Raw genomic sequence first — 7,246 nt, forward strand, 5'->3', positions numbered from 1 at the left:
ACATCAACTCTTTTAAGTTCTATCTACGTTCTTTTGTTATTTTTTCACAAGATTTCGTCCCTAAATATAGCTCCTGAAACTAAAAAAACATTTCTCGAGCTTATTAAGCGACGAAAATCAAATCTTGATAAAAAAAAAAGATTCAGAACACACTCGGAAGTCAACCTAAAATGCTGTGGTCACTATTAGAATTTTGCAACAAAATTTCGCCGGCCGAATTTCCCAATAAATAGTCGATTTTATTGAAAAGCTGTCAAAATCTATACTCTTTTTCCTAAATAACAAACACTTTCTGTACGCTCCTGGGGAAATGGCAAGTTTGTCCCCGAGATTTCAACAATATAGATTTGGTGTAGGACAAATTTGAAAGCTATTTATACACAATATAATAAAGAATTTCAAAATAGCAAATACCATGGTGAATGGTGATAATCATGTAATCTTGTCCTTTGCCGACAAAAGGATTACGTGTTTAATCTGTCTCTGTTTTAAGTGTCATCTCGACCTTCCTAACGTTATAAATATAACATGGTTTGGAGGTTCTCATTTAGCAGACGTTGACACCTGATGAGTAGTCTGCCGAAATGCATAGAACTATTTTAAGAACTATTACATTGTTATTATCACCATTCACCATGGTATTTGCTATTTTGAAATCTATCTTTAAGTTTGTCACCACGACAAAGTCTGTTTCACAATATAATCAACACACATATATTGTAACAATTTTGCAGAAAACATATTAATACGATTATCTCCTACATTAAAATACTAATAAGATAAAACTATGTTAACACGTTTGAAAAAACAGAGTTCAACAAAGCACAGGGCAAAAAGAAAGTTCCTCATTATTTATTATAAGTGCTAAATGAATGAATCCCAACGAGTCTTTAAAATACTAACTGCAATTGTTCTATTTCGATACAATACGGGTACTTTTCAACTTGCTTTACAAAATGACAGTTACCAACAAATAATGTCGTTGAATAGTGAGTGAACGTTATTATATACAACTATTCAATGCTAATTTTGAAAATTGCTATTTTTTACCTTAAGATAAGATAACTCCTTTTTTAAAGCACGAGTAATCTCATTCTTCACCTGGCAGTTGGCAAATTATTATTAATACAAAAATTGGAGTTGAGATATGTGGGATTCATTTATTCAGAGCATTTGAAATTTAAAAAGCAGAACGTAACTATACTATACGTAACAATGTACACAACAATATGAAATAAAATTTAATGATCTAAAATTGTTCACTACATAAAAAATAAAGCACAAAGGATTTAGAAATATGACATCTTGAAAAAGAAAGACGTTGAAATTTTTCCATATTTTTCATTCTCATAACTTGATGTAGTTCTTACATGTTGAAGTTACTTTTGTTGTGAATGATTTGTTGACCATTTACATGAACTAAACTGATCACTTTTATTCTACAACCATCCATAGGTGAGATTAACTTTAAATTTTCATGACATGTTGCTGTTAATTCATTTCACACAGGTTATAGTATCATCCAAGTACATAAATATTTCAGAGCATGCGCAAAGGTGACTAACTGCTATGATTTTTACGATGGCAGTGTGTTTGGATGAAGAAGCAGCTTTAATTAATGATGCAACTCTAAAGATCACTTTACCATATCCCAATAGCCACAATGTAATAAAATCTAATTTTTTTCATTCATTCTCACGATTACTTCTCCGTTATGTTCACATCAAAACGTCCATATGAGATGATAATTTTCTTGTTTCAGTTTTATAAAAAGTGAACAAAGTGAATAAGGAGCTTCATCACTTTAAAAAAGGAAAAGTTCATATCTTGCTATTATGACCACAGATGACATTTCAATGAGCACGTGACCAGGTGATGTTACAAAGTACAACAAGAAATCCAAACAGAACCATGGTACATAATTTTGTCATTTCTTTCATTACGTCACTTCCTGAAATAAAGCTTCTCCTTCTTGTACTATCGTTTGAATTAAGAGTATACGATGGAATTTTATAGACAAGCCATAAACATATCAAACTTTGGCAAAGTAACTTGCAGTATGTCCACTGATGTTTGACTTGATGTTGTTAAAAATGAATTTCCATAAAATATCGATTCACAAAATAAAAGTGTTCAAACTTTAACAATGCTTGATATCAATTTTTCATTAAGAGCATTAAAAACTTCTCATTAAACATCCTTCTATATGCGACATTGTGGTTTGTTTTCTGTCTCTCTATATTGCAAAACGTTCTTTCACTTTTGTTAACTTTTCCTGTTCATACTGTTTGGAGTGTTCGATTTCAATGGTTATATTGTTTATCACGATGATGAACGTCAATCATAAGTCATTTTCTTGTGGGCTTTGATTTACTTTTTAACAGTCAGTGACAAAGACAGCCAAATTTTTAGTTTTTCTTGAAAAAATTAGCAAAGGTACCATTGTTTTATTATAAATTAAGGTTTTTCAAATTGATAAAGATGAAAATATTCATATAACCGAAGTAACAATTGGGCTGCCTTTGTCTCTCTTAACAACTTAGCACATAGATATTTTTTATATCAAAATGCAATAATTAAAAAGTATTAAGAAATTATTTCAGGGCAAGAGAGTATTGATTTAATTAGTCACAACTTGTTTTTGGTGTAAAAGAGTATCGAAAAACGTGCAATATTAAAACCATCATACACTGAAAACATTTGCATGAAAATTATATGTTTACATGGTGTAGATATAAACAAAATATAACCTATGGTACAATAACTAAAAATAGTTTGTATTTTATATGTTTGTGTGATAAGATAAAAATAAATAAAATTATTTTCTTGTGCAAGGTACATTTAAAGAAAGTTCGGAGCGTTCAGCCAAAATGGTTCCATTGTTTATCATGATGGTCAAGGGAGATTATGAAGTCAATTTCGTCTTAAGAATGCAAATTTATTTTTTCACACTCAGGGGCGAAGCTATTCCAAATTTAAAGTTCTTCTAAAAAAAACTTGGCAAAGCTGCAATTAATTTTTTTAATGAATTAACAACGTTCATGAATGATCACAAAAAAATATTTGTACAACAAAAGTTTGGGCTAGCTTCGTCTCTGTTAGCTATAATATCTTTATTGATATTTAGATATTTTACTATCAAAAGCATTTATTACCATAAGTTTTCAGCTACTGAAGTATTAAAATTATTTTAGTGCAAGATAGTGTTGGTTAACAATTTGTTTTTAATGCAAATAACTAAAAACGTGCAACATGCAAAATTGAACTATCTTGCACTAAAACATTTGCAAGGTAATTATGCGTAAAATTTCAAATTTTTCGTTTTGATTTTCTAGTATATAAAAGTTTTTTTTAAGAATTGTTTTGCTGTGTATAAGTTTAGAGAAAAATTGTTTTCATTTCTATATTATTGACTTGAGAGCAAAACATTCTCAAATTTCTCACATTCAGCGAACAGAAAAACAATTAAACTAACTTAGGTTTGCAAACATACGTCTATACATAGGAAGAAATTCATAAAAAGAATTTTTCTACAATTTGGTTCAACTAACAGATACCTTATTTTGGTTATAGTGTCAACAATTGGATCATGCATAAAAACAAAAATTAAATTACTCAATGAGATGCAAATTCAATATTAAGGATTTAACAAAAAAGAACTAAAATGACTTTGTTAGATAATGATTTTACTCAGAAAACAAATAATGTTTTTTACTATATCTTAGCAAGCATACATATAAAATGCAAGTTATCATGTGAGTTCTACCATTCCAAAATATTTAATGTAAAAACTAATATAGATACAACAATGCTTTAACATGTAGGAAGAAAGCCTACTGAAAGCATTGTGGACATAGAAGTACGTAAAACAGCAATGCTCAGATATATTTTGGTTGACAACTAGCTACCAATAGTTTGCTGGCGTTGTAGTAGAACTTTTTATAATAAATCTGTGTTGTCGTTGAAGTGAATTTCTCATCATGTTTAATTTATTGCGTTTAAACGCAAAATTCGTTTGTGTGTTGCCATGTTCCATATTATTGTTATTTAAGTTTCATTTTTCATTTAAGAATTTCAGTTTTTATGCGTAATCGTCCTTATTGTTGATACTGATTATTTTTCACTTACACATGTCTCACTGCAATTGTGAATTGCATTTTCGATTGTTTTAAATTTTGTTAATGATTGACTTCTTTCCTATAACGAACAAAAAATGATGTAAAATTTATGTTGTTGAACAATGAAATCATAATACCCGAAATATGATCAGTTGAGATGACGACGAAATTTACTCTCTGGGTAAGATGATTTTTGCGCAATTTACTGGGACTTGTAAGTCAGTAAATAAGGTAAAGGCAAGTTGGCTTTTACGACAAAAATAAAAAGAACTCCCTTTTTTATTGACAAACGGGTAATCTAATTTTATATTCTTACCACACTTCAAATCAATGAGTGTTAAGCTACTACAAATTGTAAATCTATCATCAATAAAGACAAACTTACCTGACAAATTGCGCTTATTTGAAGTATAAATAACTTGCGTGGTTTTAATGTCAAAGACTTCCATATACATAAACTTGTCACTTGCTAATAATTTATCAGCTGATGGTGAAAAATCTGCGTGATCAAACCTGGGAAATCTATGTATTGGCCAACCATCAACTAGTTTATCTTTGTGCCACAAATAGTAAGTTTCTTTGTGTTCCGTTTTCGCAAACACATGATACTTAGAACTACATGCAATTACGTGCACATTTAGATAATTTTCAAAATTCACAGATATTTCTTTTCGTTTGTTTTCAATATTGACAAACACAAGAGAATCAGTTTTTTGACAAGCAAATGATACATCATTCACCTCAAAAATTTTGTTTGTACCATTTAGTTCATCGAAACTATAAAGAAGTTTTGTCAAATCATTATTCCAAAGCTCAGGAATAGCTTTTGCCGTAAGCAAAATGACTCCATTTTCTACGGCAACCATGCCATTAACAAAACATTCCTTGACAACAAAGTCAAATGTGTTGAGATTGTTGACTATTACACATGACTTTTTTTCATCTCTCCTATAAAGAAAGTTGCCATTTGAGCAAACTATCTGGTTATCAAGAACGAAAGATTTTGTTAAAAATGCACGCGCCATTGAACACAGATAAGAAGCATGTCCATAATCAAATAAAAGTATATTGTTATCATTCAATAAATAATAATGATATCCTGTGAAACTATTTAAAAAACGCCTAACATATCATCAAAGGATCAAGCGAGACAAACCAAATGTACGCTCAAGATCTAATCCAGGAAGTGCCTCTTGACTAGGATTGACAACGAAAACTTTGTCATTATCAGACAAAGCACAAGACCAAGAATGAAGACCAACAGTGGAGAATACGAAGCTTTCTATCATAATAGCGATAGCGCTTTGCATAATTTTCAAAAGGTAAAGAATCAAATATCTTATAATCCTTTGTTACGTCAAATGTGTGAAATACGTTTTTTTCGTCAATAACACCCAAATATTTTTTTGAATTGGAAAACACAGGGATGTCACATTGTGCATATAACACTGTGCATCTTTTCACCTTTCTCAACGTCCCATACAGTTAAAATATCTTTGTAACTAGTGACCATTGTGTACTTATCCTTGGAAAAACAGCTGTTGGTAAAGAACATAGAAGTTGAATCATCACAATGAAAAGGACTAGACACAACATTCCTGTTAATATTTAGAACCTTATCCAATTGGGAAACGAAAATCAGATCGGTGAAAGGATGAAAGACAACGCAAAATCCTTTCAATTCACTTAGACTTAACTGATCAGATATATCTTTTATCCATAAACACCTGTTTGTTGTCAGAGAAAAAAGTTGCACAATGAACCCTTCATAACCACAGACGACATAGTCATAATTTCGCGATACATTTACTGAAATCAAGTTTCGTGCTAAACGTAAAAATGGAGTTAATACAAAATCCGTATGAAGGGGCTCAACATAAGAAGACTCTTTGAAACGTGTTTGAAGCATTGTGGAAGCTTTTGGTGCAAGATCTTTGATTTCGTTGACAACGTACTGCAAAAAAACTATGGAATTTATGAAACGCCTCGTAATAACACAATAAATGTCATTAAATAACAATCGAGTGCCCTCAGAAAGATGAAAGTATATGTTATGAGAGCTTATAAGACGAAAGTTTTCCAAAGTACGACGTCTATCAATCGATACAGAGGCAAGTAAAACATCTAAGTCAACAAGATATTTACCAACATATTCAACGATATGATCATTATCACAAGTAGCAAGCATATGAAGAAACCAATATTTGACTGAATACATTACAGATGGCCGTGTAACGAAGTTATTGTAGTACCTCGACAGCTTTGAGATTGTCTAAAGTTCTTGAACAAAACGCTAAAACAACTCGATTACCGTCAGTAGTATTAACAGAGTAACTATGTTTACACTCGCCTGCCAGCCAATCAGTTAAAGACTTGTGGAAAAACGAAACATGTCCTTCTGCATTGGTAGCAAAAAGGCACAACATAATTTCTCTTAACACAGATGAAAGGCCATTGAAATCAAGTATGTCCTCAACTAATTCCCAAGGAAGGGGTTCTTTAGCAACTGCTAAGGCATTTAAAAGTGACTGAAATTTTTCTTTACTGATTTGAAATGAATTTAATTCGTCACTTATTCTTTTTAAGGAAATTTCGTAATATTCATTGAGATCCTTTGGTATGGATCCATTGAACGAATCCTGATTTTTAATTTTACTGGAGAGAAGAGATGCAAGCAACATAAGTCCGTCAGACTTTTCTAGCAAATTTTCCTTAAGATGTGAAACTCTGTTAGTTGGGCCAATTCTTTCTTCAATTAGTAATTTTACATCATTCAGTTATCATCATCACTGAAATTGATGAAGAGCGGATTTAGTTTTCAATTATGATATGACAATCTTTGTTAGGTCTTGTTGTGATTACAAAGTAGAAACAAGGCGGAAGTTTGAACAAATGATTATCTAACAAATCAGCCAGGAGAAGGCTTTCTGGATAACCACATTCATCTAGCGCATCCAGCATAATTAAAGTCCGCTTAGGAAATTTCGTGATTTTTTCAAACAACTCAGTAAAAAGAAAGGAAAATAGTCTTTCAACATTCATGTCATGCAGAGGTTCTGAGAGATTTCTTAGTGTGTACTCTAAAAGTTCTTCGTAAGCAGGAAAATTACGAGCAATTTGCCCAGCTA

General features: G+C 31.2%; 1 long non-coding RNA gene across 1 annotated transcript; it reads right to left on the reverse strand.

Annotated features, from left to right (window-relative positions):
• Positions 1–690: 690 nt before the first annotated feature.
• On the reverse strand, positions 691–2,353 carry LOC124444085. Its single transcript, XR_006947827.1, has 2 exons — positions 2,079–2,353; positions 691–1,977 (listed from the first exon to the last, which is right to left on the reverse strand). It is a non-coding gene; the product is annotated as an uncharacterized LOC124444085 (long non-coding RNA).
• Between the last annotated feature and the right edge of the window lie 4,893 nt (positions 2,354–7,246).

Source organism: Xenia sp. Carnegie-2017, unplaced genomic scaffold (assembly GCF_021976095.1).
Source record: "Xenia sp. Carnegie-2017 unplaced genomic scaffold, XeniaSp_v1 HiC_scaffold_21, whole genome shotgun sequence".
NCBI classification, from domain to species: Eukaryota; Metazoa; Cnidaria; class Anthozoa; order Malacalcyonacea; family Xeniidae; genus Xenia; species Xenia sp. Carnegie-2017.